The sequence below is a fragment of the Lissotriton helveticus genome, chromosome 6 (assembly GCF_964261635.1).
Source record: "Lissotriton helveticus chromosome 6, aLisHel1.1, whole genome shotgun sequence".
NCBI classification, from domain to species: domain Eukaryota; kingdom Metazoa; phylum Chordata; class Amphibia; order Caudata; family Salamandridae; genus Lissotriton; species Lissotriton helveticus.
The window spans coordinates 434,688,625-434,701,554 of NC_136067.1; the positions used below are offsets into that span (position 1 = coordinate 434,688,625).

Here is a 12,930-nt window from a genome sequence, read left to right on the forward strand (position 1 = left end):
GAGATGTCATCAGTGATGTCATTTGAGATGTCATCAGTGATGTCATCAGTGATGTCATTTGAGATGTCATCAGTGATGTCATCAGTGATGTCAAGGTTTTGTAAATGCTAATTCCTAACTATATATGGTCTATAACCTATGGTTTTTTCAGTGAATTTCAATGGTTTTTTAATAGCAAATATCATAAGCTGTCGAATGTCAAGTACGTGGTAAGTGAAAACATTTTCGTGTTTATGCACACTGATCTGCTTTGAATGGTGCCCCCCCCCCTCATTTCTATTAGGAGTACTCTCTCTTTGCAGATAGTGAAAGGTAGTTAACGCAGGCCTTTGCCCCCGTTGTAATCCGTCGTGCCTGCTTCTCTCTCCATTTGATTGATTGTTATCCAAGTATTTACTGTTTTAGAATTAGTTCTCTTTGGTTCATTCTCTATTTACAAACAAACACAGAGTCGCAATACTCTGTTTAGTCTTTGCAGATAACGAAAAATCGTGTAAAAAAAAAGAAAAGGAATCGAGCAAAATCAGTAGGCCACTAATGGGATCTCTTTTTGACCTCGCTAAAATAGAAACATTAGGAACAACCCCTCATGACAAATACAAAACTAGTGAGATGAACTGAACTCCACACAATGATGGCTGCAAAACAGCTCGGCTCCGCCACCCACCCCGCCCAAAATAACGATAAAGAGCGGCTGCCATGATTGGTTGCGGAATGACCACGACGGAGCTACGAAATGGTGCTGCTCTCATGCTAACCCCAGCTTCAGTCTGAAACATCCAGAAACACTGTAGACTACCAATTCGATCAGTTCCGGTAGCGCCCCAATGTAACCCGGTAGAGAAGAACTAGCCCTCCCCTCTTTGACTGATGGTTCTTGTTGCCTGTCCCTTCTGTTGTCATTTAACAGAACTATTTAGCCTGCTGAAAGGGGTTGTGTTCCGACCGCTGGTTGGTGGAGACATTTTGACTATATTCTGTACCTGCGTTGTCGCGTAATGCGTCATATGACGCGCCGCGTTAGCGCATCCGGAAGTCATCCGGGGCGCGCAGCGCGTAACGTAAGCATAACAAGTCATGTGACTTGTTAATAAAACTTTTCATTGGTTCATTTTACTTTTCTTATTGTAATGAGGCTTGGTCATATGACCTAAAAATTACGCTTTTCATTACTTCCGAACATTATTTTTTCTTAAATATATGTTATAATGTTCCAGGCTAATGTACTTTCCCGGAAATTTTACAACTGTCCTGCAAGTAAAATATATTCTTTTTTCGAGAAAAAGAGCGTTTCTTCGTCCCATGACGGAGCCGTTGAGCAAAAGAGGGTCGACCTGCTGTCTTAGTCGCCGATACGCCTGAATATGAGATTCTTATCGATCACTTTATGTTGCAGGAATAGAAAACACAACAGCCCTTGACCATTTATCTTTACTGCGTTCCTTCGTATTATACCTTTTACCCTTCATGTAATTGGTCTGCTTTATTTCACTTGCCTTTTAATGATTCTAAAACAGTCACTATTATTAAAAACTTTACCAATGTATATACTACTATCATGTTTTCTTTTAAAAACCTTTATTGTGAAAATTTCATTATACAAATACGAGCCTATAACCACGTGGGCCTGCCACGGAGCAAACTGTAATCGTATATGATGAATAGACATTTACACTGTAGAGGAACGTAACGGGCGGGCCATTAGGTTGCAAGAACTAAGGTGTCTAACAGTTACGGAATCGGTGGACGTACATTTTATAATTAAAATACGACAGGGCCAGTTACAATAAAATTATCTAGATATACATTTGCGGGCAAGTACCATGGGTGACGTTAATTCGAACTTTCAACAGTACAGTAATCAATAACACATCAGAACTTAATATCAATAGGGATGTCGAAATATTCAATCAATTCTCGTCCCCGCCCGCCATGTGCTTCAAAACTGCATACGTATCTCGTGATTTCAAGGTTCTGCAACCAGTACACAACAAGGAGTTACGAGTCCCATTTATTCCGGCGCCATTTTGGGCGAGGACGGGCAGGTCCAGGATATAGTCAAAATGTCTCTACCAACCATCGACTATGATGATGTTCATATGCTGTACATATTTATTAGAGTAACACTCATCTGTCCATATGAAATTAATTTGCCACAATCTAAACATGTCATTTTAATCTTTCCAAAGTTCTTCTAAATATTTGGGACCGTTTCCCTTGCCTCTGAAGCTCTCAGTGCCACTTCTTTGATGAATGTACTAGCAGGTCAGGGGTTCTCCTCCAAATCTCTCTTTTATGCAGCACTATAATTAATTGGTGCCACCTCTCCATATGACGATGCATGGTATAGTTACCACAACTATATTTTTTTTCGGTTCCTCTGGAGAGTTCATCGTGGCAGATGAAGCGTGTAACGTACCGGGCATTTACCTTTTTTTGCATGTACAGGAAAGGAAAAAAAATCGAGCGTCCGAGTTCTAAGGTGTCCTTAGTGGACCAGGCCCAATCCCAAAGAACAGGCCGCCATTTTGAGAGTCCTCTTGCAGCCGCCTGTCGCTGTAGCATCAAGAGCAGCCGAAACTCAGCTGAATGGCAACTGAAACGGTAAAGGGGCGCCCCACTACAGCAGACGAGCCTCCACCTAGGAAGGCCCATTCACGCCGGCTCCCCCCCCCTTCGGGCACCCCACGCCGTTATTCGGAGCAGTATTGTAGGATGGCCACACCAGTGCGGCAACTTGCTAGACATCACCTCGGTGGTAACCGAATCTCAACGCCTTGTGGTGTCTTCTATTCAGAAAACATTGTTATGCTGCCTTCGACCTATTCGCCGCAAGTGCGCACACAACTCAACTGCATAGCTTGCTAGACACCACCTCGGTGCCATCCGGATCTTGGAATGTCAGCACCTTTTGGTGTCTTCTCTTCAGAAAATATTGTTGCGCTGCCTTTGGCCCCATTCGCACATCAGTCCGCTACTGACGCCATCTCACAGGCTAATGGGGCGCCCCACGCCGACTTTCAGCATTGTAGAATGACCACACCAGTACAGCAACTTGCTAGACATCACCTCGGTGCCATCCGGATCTCGGCGCCCCACTGCAGATGAAGTGCCTCTCAACTATGAAACCACCACGGTGACATCCGGATCTTGGCGCGTTGTGCTGCCTTCGGCCTATTCGCACATCGGTCCGCTACTGACGCCATCTCACAGGCTAATGGGGCGACCCACGCCGAGTTTCAGCATTGTAGGATGACCACACCAGTACAGCAACTTGCTAGACATCACCTCGGTGCCATCCGAATCTTGGCATCTCAACGCCTAGTGGTATCTTCCATACAAAAAATATTGTTACGCTGCCTTTGGCCCCATTCGCACATCAGTCCGCAACTTAGACATCACCTCGGTGCCATCCGTATCTTGGCATCTCAGCGCCTTGTGGTGTCAGTCAGAAAATATTGTTGCGCTGCCTTTGGCCCCATTCGCACATCAGTCCGCTACTGACACCATCTCACAGGCCAACAGGGCGCCCCACGCCGACTTTTACCATTGTACGATGGCCACACCAGTGCCACAACTTGCTAGACACCACCTCGGTGCCATCCGGATCTTGGCATCTCAGCGCCTTGTGGTGTCTTCAAATCAGAAAATATTGTTGCGCTGCCTTTGGCCCCATTCGCACATCGGTCCGCTACTGACGCCATCTCACAGGCCAACGGGGCGCCCCACGCCGACTTTCAACATTGTAGGATGGCCACAGAAGTGCGACAACTTACTAGACACCACCTCGGTGCCATCCGGATCTTGGCGCGTTGTGCTGCCTTCGGCCTATTCGCACATCGGTCCGCTACTGACGCAAACTCACAGGCCAACGGGGCGCCCCACGCCGACTTTCAGCATTGTAGGATGGCCACACCAGTGCACCTTACTAGACACCACCTCGGTGCCATCCGGATCTTGGCGCGTTGTGCTGCCTTCGGCCTATTCGCACATCGGTCCGCTACTGACGCCATCTCACAGGCCAACGGGGCGCCCCACGCCGACTTTCAGCATTGTTGGATGGCCACACCAGTGCGGCAACTTACTAGACACCACCTCGGTGCCATCCGGATCTTGGCGCGTTGTGCTGCCTTCGGCCTATTCGCACATCGGTCCGCTACTGACGCAAACTCACAGGCCAACGGGGCGCCCCACGCCGACTTTCAGCATTGTAGGATGGCCTCACCAGTGCTGCAACTTGATGGACACCACCTCGGTGCCATCCGGATCTTGGCGCGTTGTATTGCCTTCGGCCTATTCGCACATCGGTCCGCTACTGACGCCACTCACGTGCCAACGTATTTTCTCCGCATTTTATACCCTATGCCGCATAACAGGTCATGTGACTTGTTTATAAAACTTTTCATTGGTTCATTTTACTTTTGGTTTCCTAATGATGGAAGGCTTGATCATATGACCTAAAAACAACACTTTTCATTGGATGAAAACTTTTTTTTTTTCCCAAACGATGAAAGCCCCACCTTGTTTCTGGATGTTTCAGACTAAACTGGCGTCAGCATGAGAGCACCACCATCTCGTAGCTCCGTCGTGGTCATTCCGCGAGCAATCATGGCAGCCGCTCCCCACCAGAAGCCTGCAGGAGTCGGGGCCCCCAAAACTTTTGATGAATTCTCAAGGTGGAGGGGACGCTTTCGAGAATGGGGTCCAAGACCTAGCAGACAAGCGTCCGATTTCCAAGGTGTCCCAGGGCCATTTCAGTGGACCAGGCCCAAAAAGGAAAGAGCCTGCCGCCATTTTGAGAGTCCTGTGACAGCCGCCTATCGCTGCACCGCAAGAGGGGGCGCAACTCAGCTGAATTGCGGCTTTTGACACAGTGGACCAAAAACGGACGGAATGGCAACTGAAACGGTAAAGGGGCGCCCCACTACAACAGATGACACTCCACCTGGAGAGGCCCGTTCACGCCGCCTCCCCCGGGGCGCCCCACGCCGTTATTCGGAGCAGCATTGTAGGATACCAAAACCAGTGCGGCAACTTACTGGACATCACCTTGGTGCCATCGTTCTGCTGCCTTGGTACTATTCGCACAACAGTTTGCTACTGATGACCCACCCACCGCGACGCCCCACGCCGTTATTTGCTGGGTGGCAACTTACTAGACATCACTTTCGTGTCATCTAGATTTCGGTGCGTTCTGCTGCCTTGGAACTATTCGCACAACAGTTTGCTACTGATGACCCACCCCCCGCGACGCCCCACGCCGGAAATCTGAACGTTGTGCTGCGTTGGGACTATTCGCACAGCCGACCGCTACTTCGTTGTTTTTCCCTAAAAATGTTTATATGTTATTACTATTTTTGTTTTCTTGTATATATTTATAAATTATTAAAGTTTTATAATCTTACTACTTTGTCGGAGTGCTATATATTTTTAATGTGACACATAATTGTAAAAACTTTGATGTACAAAGAGTCATCCCTGGAATCTTCCGCTTCACGCTCGGTCCCCTCCCCAATCACAATACAGGATGGTTTTCAGATAATAGCAACGCTTCTGCTGTGACGGATCTCATCGAGTGTGGGCCTTGATCTACTATAACTCCTTTGAAGAGGGGTGATTCTTTACAGCTGTGGCCATAAACTACATCTGCAGGGCTAGCTGATAGCCTAGGACCGGCCTGGACAATCGGACACAGAGGAAAAGGAGTGTCAGAGGGTGCGGTAGTGAATAGGGCGAAAGGGAGGTGTCGGGCGGGCACAGGGTGTGATTCTCAGGGAAGAGCAGCGCAGATGGGGGGAGGTTTATTACCCATGCATAAGACAGAGAGCGGGGGTGACCACTGCCTGGGTGAGATGCTTGCGAGGGTGGGGAGCCATGCTAAGGATCGACAGCGTGCACAGAGTGGGTCTGGTCAAGGCATCTAAAATGGCTGCCGTGCATGACAAAAGTGTGGCATTTGAAAAAAGACAAGATGGCGCAGACAATGTTTTTCAACACTTCCTGATTTCCTTCGAATCGAACGTTAACAGACGTTGGGGCATATTACCAAAGTTAAGCGATATTTATCCCTAACGATGCATTGCAAAGATTTTTTTACCGTCAGAAATTATCGCAGATAAACCTTGCTATTATCAAGGTTTATCGCAAATACGATAAAAAACGACCGCAATGCATTAATATCGCTGAAAACTCAGCGATATTCATGCATTACCGAGCTAATGCTCTTAGCCATGTTATCCACCTCCCATTGGATAACATGGCTAAGAACTGCTCAGGGCAGCTGTTACTTTTTGGAGATATTCGCGCTTATCTCGAATATTTCCAAAAGTTGATAATAGGAGATAGCAATGTTAGCGACTGTTTCCAGTCGCTAACATCTTGGCATGCCCACTTTGCATGTCATTAGTGATAAATATCACTCACATGCAAAGTGGGGCCCAAGATGGTCGCTATCTCCTACTAGCCGTCGCTAACTGGTGTTAGCAACAGCTAGGTAATACAGATATAATTTTATCTCCGCGAAGCGGAGCGCTGTTACAGATATATATCTTGTTTTTGAACGTTAATTTCTCAAAATGCACTGAAGCACATATATTGAGACCTAGCAAAGGCACATCGGGCTACCAGTCCCTAATATTTTACCAAGTTTCGTGCAAATCCATTCAGCCGTTCGATTATTATTATTATTTTATTTTTTTTGCCCCGCGGGGCCCTTTTAAAACCTCCACATCAAACCTAGGGGGTCAGCGAGGATCTACTATGCCCCCTTATGGTCATTTGCCCCTTCGCTTTGGCCTCCTCTTGTCTCTCGATCCTACCGAGAGACAAGATGGCGGCCGCTACGGACTGTTTGGAATGTTTACAGACACCGGAGAGCCAATCAGCTTCGCTTCGCAAAGCTCCGTAACGCGAAAAGTACGCGAAGCGGTGCGCTGTTACAGATATATATCTTTTTTTGAACGTTAATTTCTCAAAATCCACTGAAGCACATATATTGAGACCTAGCAAAGGCACATCGGGCTACCAGTCCCTACAATTTTGCCAAGTTTCGTGCAAATCCATTCAGCCGTTCGATTATTATTATTATTTATTTTTTTTGCCCCGCGGGGCCCTTTTAAAACCTCCACATCAAACCTAGGGGGTCAGCGAGGATCTACTATTCCCCCTTATGGTCATTTGCCCCTTCGCTTTGGCCTCCTCTTGTCTCTCGATCCTACCGAGAGACAAGATGGCGGCCGCTACGGACTGTTTGGAATGTTGACAGACGCCGGAGAACCATTCAGCTTCGCTTCACAAAGCTCCGTTGCGCGAAAAGTACGCGTCCTGGAGCGCTGCCCGGTCCGCTGTTACAGATATATATCTTTTTTTAAACGTTAATTTCTCAAAATCCACTGTAGCACATATATTGAGACCTACAAAAGGCACATCGGGCTACCAGTCCCTACAATTTTGCCAAGTTTCGTGCAAATCCATTCAGCCGTTCGGGCTAAAAGTGAGGCCAACCGCCCTATGGAAAACTCAATGTTAAAAACACGTTTTGGGACCCCCCTTTTTTCTCGACCCCCCCTGGACGAACCCCCCCCCAATTTTCAGGGGCTGCTCAGAAACGAAATGTGCCATTTTCCGGAAAATTTCAGCCAATTCCGTCCACAAACGCCAAAGTTATTAGACATAGAATTTTCAAAAAACCCATAGAGAAAAAATCCTAACTATATATACCTACTGGCGACCGCCAGTAGGTAATATATATATATATATATATATATATATATATATATATATATATATATATATATATATATATATATATATATATATATATATATATATATATATATTATGAAGCCAATGATAGCTGTGAAAACAAAGCATTTGCCATTGCCAGCCGTTATTATGGACGCTACATTGATACATGAGGGTATATTCACAAGGAAGTGGCGGGGAGAGGTGTCAGCCTTCTTGGCTTAATGACTCTCTCCGCACTTCAGAAACATAAGGCTGCACCATATTCACAAAGATATGGTTCAGCCTTGCGTTTCCCCCTGCGATGGCGCTAAGTTTCACAACGTAGTGCCAACGCAGGCCCCCTTGCACCAGAGTGCAAGGGTGTCTGCAAGCAGGGAGGTTTGTTTATGTACAGGAAGGTGTCCCTTCCTGCACATAAACAAACCTAAAATGCCAGTTAGTAACTTACATGTGTGCTGCTTCATGGGACACCTTCCTGTACATACACAAACCATAGCATTTTGCTATTTCCATGTGTGCTGCACAAGGCAGGACAAATGGAAAAAGCAAAAACGAGGAGAAATAAAGCATTTCTCCTCGTTTCGCCAATTTAAGACCAGGGTTTTCCTGGCCTTAATTTTGGCAGTGCCTCCTATTTACACTGCCCTTGTGAAAAGGGGGCAGCATCAAAATCAATGGGTGCTGCGGTGGAACACCCACTGGACGCGCCTTTCACGCTAAACACAGCGTGAAAGGGGGCCTTATTCACAAGGCAGTGTTAAGCCATGCTAAGTGGCCTAATGCTGCCTTTTGAATAAGGCAAGGGGGGCCTTGTGAATATGCATCGTAGTTTTTTAAGGACAACAAATTTGTGATTCAAATTTGTTAGCCATGCATTTGTGTGGCAAAGCACAAGCTGTATAAACATTAGTCATTTTCTTTTACTGCCTACCTACTCATTCCTATACATTAGAGCCAATAATTGTTGTAGTATAAAAGCTCAGCCACAAAGTCTCTAAATACTTATTTGCTATTGTAAGACCCATTGAAATTAATATTTTAATGACGTTTCAAATCGTTGCTCAAGCAAATGACTAGCTCTGGGAGCACACGGCATTTTCACCTGTCCTGCCGTTAACATGTGTCTTTAATTATTCGTATTAGTATGAGTTAGTATTAGGAGTCTAGAGATTTTTGTTTACATTCAAAGCTGTTCATTTCCCAATTTCTCTCTGAAGTCATTTATTGATATTCTTTTGAAACCTTGCAGAATCCCCAAGGTCTCCTCATGTTGCTTTTTGATCTTTTTATTCACGAGACTTCAATATGTGTTTTATATAATGTTGCCCTTATTCTGTGCTCACATTCCCGTGTCACTAAAAGGGTTACCGTTCGCTGTCCATTAATGGTTGGAATGGGCAACCTGGAAAAATAACCAAATCAGGTCCTACAATTAGTATATATTTGAAGAGATGCTGACGAGTACAAAGTTATCAAAACGAAAGGCGACTTAAGCTCGTAAAAGATTCTTCTGCATCCATGTCAGGACAAAACTGAGGTGCAGAATGAGCCTGCACAGGTGTGTCTTAGAATAGTAGCGCTCGCTCCTAATGATAATCAGCAGTTGAGACACCGTACGGTTTGGTGACGTATTTGTTAATCACACTTACTGAAGTGGATTTGACCAATCCTACGTGAATTTAGGATGTTTAAGGTGAGACGGAGAAGTTTATTTTGGGAGCGAGAGGGTAGTGACTAATAAACTGTCTGCCTCATAAACTCTGGCAGAAGGTTCCTTTGAACGTTAAAAAAACTGGGAACTATTTAGGATCTGGCTTTTGTATCCAAAGGTACGTTTCTTCTTGTGATTTGATGTCTAAGCTTGTGGTGTATAGAAATGCAAGTTTAAAGGAATTTCATATTACCTTTGAAAGAATGAATAACGTGTGTGTAATCTGGAACTACATGTATGAGAAAAGAAATGTGTCGAAGCCTGTTGAGTCACAAAAGGGAAAAGACCTACGCTTGATGGAGAGAACTTAACGTTGGTATGATGGAGGGAACTTAACTGTAGAGCTGAACTGGCGTACATCCAAGCCTGGGTGGCCTATTGAACCACACGAGTGGGAATTCTATGAAAATCTACGGAAAGTATAGCATTGCGGAGCAGTACTTAGAGCTAATGGAGAGTTAATAACATTCACAGAGTATGCACAAAGAAAATTTCCACACTTAATGGGTGCTGGCAGATATATTTGGCTTAGACAGTGCCAGCCTAAATGCCTATGGAAGCACTGAAAAATAAATACCTGTTTACATGACCTGGGCCACTCTTTTACCCCTCAGCATACCCACTGCATCTCTCAACATATGTTCTGAACTGCTTTTATTTTTCTTCTCAAGAAAATCTAAATCCGGATCCTGTCCAACAAATTCTTCTTCACACATATTGTAAATCTCACAGTTATCTAATTCTTTCCGGTTTGCAGCTCTGCTATTTGTTCATTCCCTGTCTCTTAAAGATGGTCAAGGTAAAAAAACATCTGACCTCAGAAAGAGTTTCTTCCTATCAGATATTTTTTTTGATGGTGGACCTTGAGCTGTTTCTGGAAGATGCTGACCGGGTTTAATATTCTGAGCTTCTTCTAAGGCCCCACTCACAGTGGGGATGGTAATCTCACTTTGGGTGTAAACTCCTGTGTGTGGCAAAAAAGGATTTCAAATTGGATGCAAAAAACATGTGTTTTCTTCTCTGATTCCTGACAGATGAAACTTGCATAAATGGAGAAGCAAACACCACACGTGCTCAGAATGGGGAATAAAACGAGCCATGGACGTGTTATTCCCCAATTGAAGAATTTTGAGTATTTTTCAGGGTATACATTATAAATAGGACATAAGAGATACCCACAATTGTTTTTGACAATTCTTCCATTTATTTCCATTTAAATGCCCCCCTAAATCCATTCAAATACTCTCTGATTACCAATGCCTTCTTGCGCTGTATACCAAAAAATTGACAGTTAGGGAAATATACTTTGCTCTTAAAAGCACTTCAAATTGCCAATTGAAAAATTAAGGGGCTTACTTATGAGCCCCTTGCGACACGCTTGCCCCGCCATGGCATCACTTTTCGTGACACCGCGGCGGCATGAACAATGCAACACGTTGCGCCATATTTACAAGGTGATGCATCTAGGCAAATGCATCACCTTGTAAAGCTATGTGCCACACTATACTTGAATCAGCGATAATGTATGCAGGGTGGGTGTTCCCACGCACCAAAGCCTCATAAGTGTGATGCAGTGAAATCTATCCGATTTCACTGCACCATTTCCAGGACGCCACTGCGTCAAAACCTTACGCCTGCCTCCTAGCAGGTGTAAAGGTGACACAGTGCTATGTGTGTGGGCCTGCCTCATGCATTGCTGGAGTTACATCTTGCTTGCGACAAAACTCCAGCAATGCATATCTTTTGCATCCGATAAATACATAAGGATTCCTGACGTATTTGTCACTCCTTACGACATGGAGTGCCATATAGTAAATATGGTGCATCCATCGTGTCGCAAGGAGGGCATGATAGTTAGGAAACAGCTTAAAACCAGTTCTTTGTGATATTGCTAATTTTATTTTTACAAAATGACCTGGCCATCCTGACTTGACAAATATTTTCCCATGAAAGATCTTTATTGCATGACATTCACCATGTCGGTTAACTCAACCGGTCAAATGCTATTTTAATGTGAAAGGAACTGTGCCCCTCCTCTTACATCCTCATTTTAGTTCCACTGTAGCTACTTTTTTCCCCTCCTCTTCAATTTTCTTATTTATTTAGTTTTATGGAAAGGGTGCAACCAGGCCTTGTTCCTGCCTTTGTCCATGCCTCTTTTCTTCACCTCCCTTCCTTCTTCTGACTCCTCCCGGTTTCAGGATCTACATTTGTTTTTCGTTTTTCTTTAAATCACGTCTGCCTCCATTTTCTTCACTCGATTTCTTTCTCTCCTACCGCCCCTATTTGTTCCTGTTTACCTCCTTATTTATTTGCCTTCCACTTTCTTCTTCTGCTCTGCCTTTTTCTTTGGGTTATTTGAGGAACAGAAAAAAGGGTGTCAATGGCACTTTGTTGTTTCTCATTCACCAGCTATTTAAAACTTTTTCTCTTTGATTCCCCTTGTCCTCAAGAGTTGGTAGACGTTTTGGCGCATTTTTGTCTATTTTTAAGATTGTTACGTCCGAGGATGTTATTCAGAGTTTGGTGTTTTATAAGTAAAGAATATTCAACTTGATTTTAGAAAGAAGTGACCATTTATGAGTTTATCTTTAATGCAATAAAATAAAATGTGCCCAACGTGAATAAGGTATCCCATCATCCTATGTGAAGAAAGCTGATTTGAAATGCACAGGTCACAAGCAGTACAAACAGAATACATTCAAGTCTAATTCTTACAAGATACAATGTGATAATTATGTGACTGACTACAACTGATTACTGATCACAGAAACCTGCAACTAATATCTGAATAGTTCGAAAACAACTGTTTGAAATCTATTGGGAACAAGTTGGAACCACAACCTTGTATTAGCATATGTCTGAATCCTCTTTTTTTCTATATCTAACAGATCATGAAGAGCCAAAAGGCAAGCACTAACAGCCCAGAAATATAACCCTTGACCACTGCACGTGCTCCTCTTATCCATCAACTCAATAGGCCTAAGCAAGGTACTGGCAATTTTCCTACTTATCAATGACTTCTTATATGTAAGGCGTTTTGCTGAATTGTATACAAATTAATTTCTTTTCACTATTCTCCTAAAAACCAATTCACCGTTCTATGAAATCTATTACATAAACTATTGTTGAACTCTAGCAATTGTAACTTTTTTTTACTACAGTAGAACCTCCTGCCCTATTTACTGCATAACTTGTGAAGTTCCCGTTTAGTACGACCAGATTGCACAGAGTGGCGCTTCGTTTTGGAGTAATTTTATTTATGTATTCTATGTACATAAATGTACTCTCATTCTAAACTGGCTTGGGATTTTACTTGTCTTGTGTTTTCACTTTATTACTGTTTGAGTACTGCATAAATACTTTACACATTGCCTCCAAGTTAAGCCTGACTGCTTTTGTGCTAAGCTACCATAGGGTTAAGCACAGGTTAATTTAGTGACTGTTGTGGTTCACCCTAACAAGGATTGTGG

The 12,930-nt window shown here is 44.0% G+C and overlaps 1 protein-coding gene across 1 annotated transcript in view; it reads left to right on the plus strand.

Annotated features, from left to right (window-relative positions):
- The window catches only part of MYT1L (myelin transcription factor 1 like), a 1,346,830-nt gene that overhangs the window by 719,205 nt on the left and 614,695 nt on the right, over window positions 1-12,930 (plus strand). The window contains exon 3 of the mRNA XM_078647878.1: window positions 12,349-12,448. The gene's annotated coding sequence lies outside the window, so the exon portion shown is untranslated. The remainder of the gene's footprint in view (window positions 1-12,348; window positions 12,449-12,930) is intronic.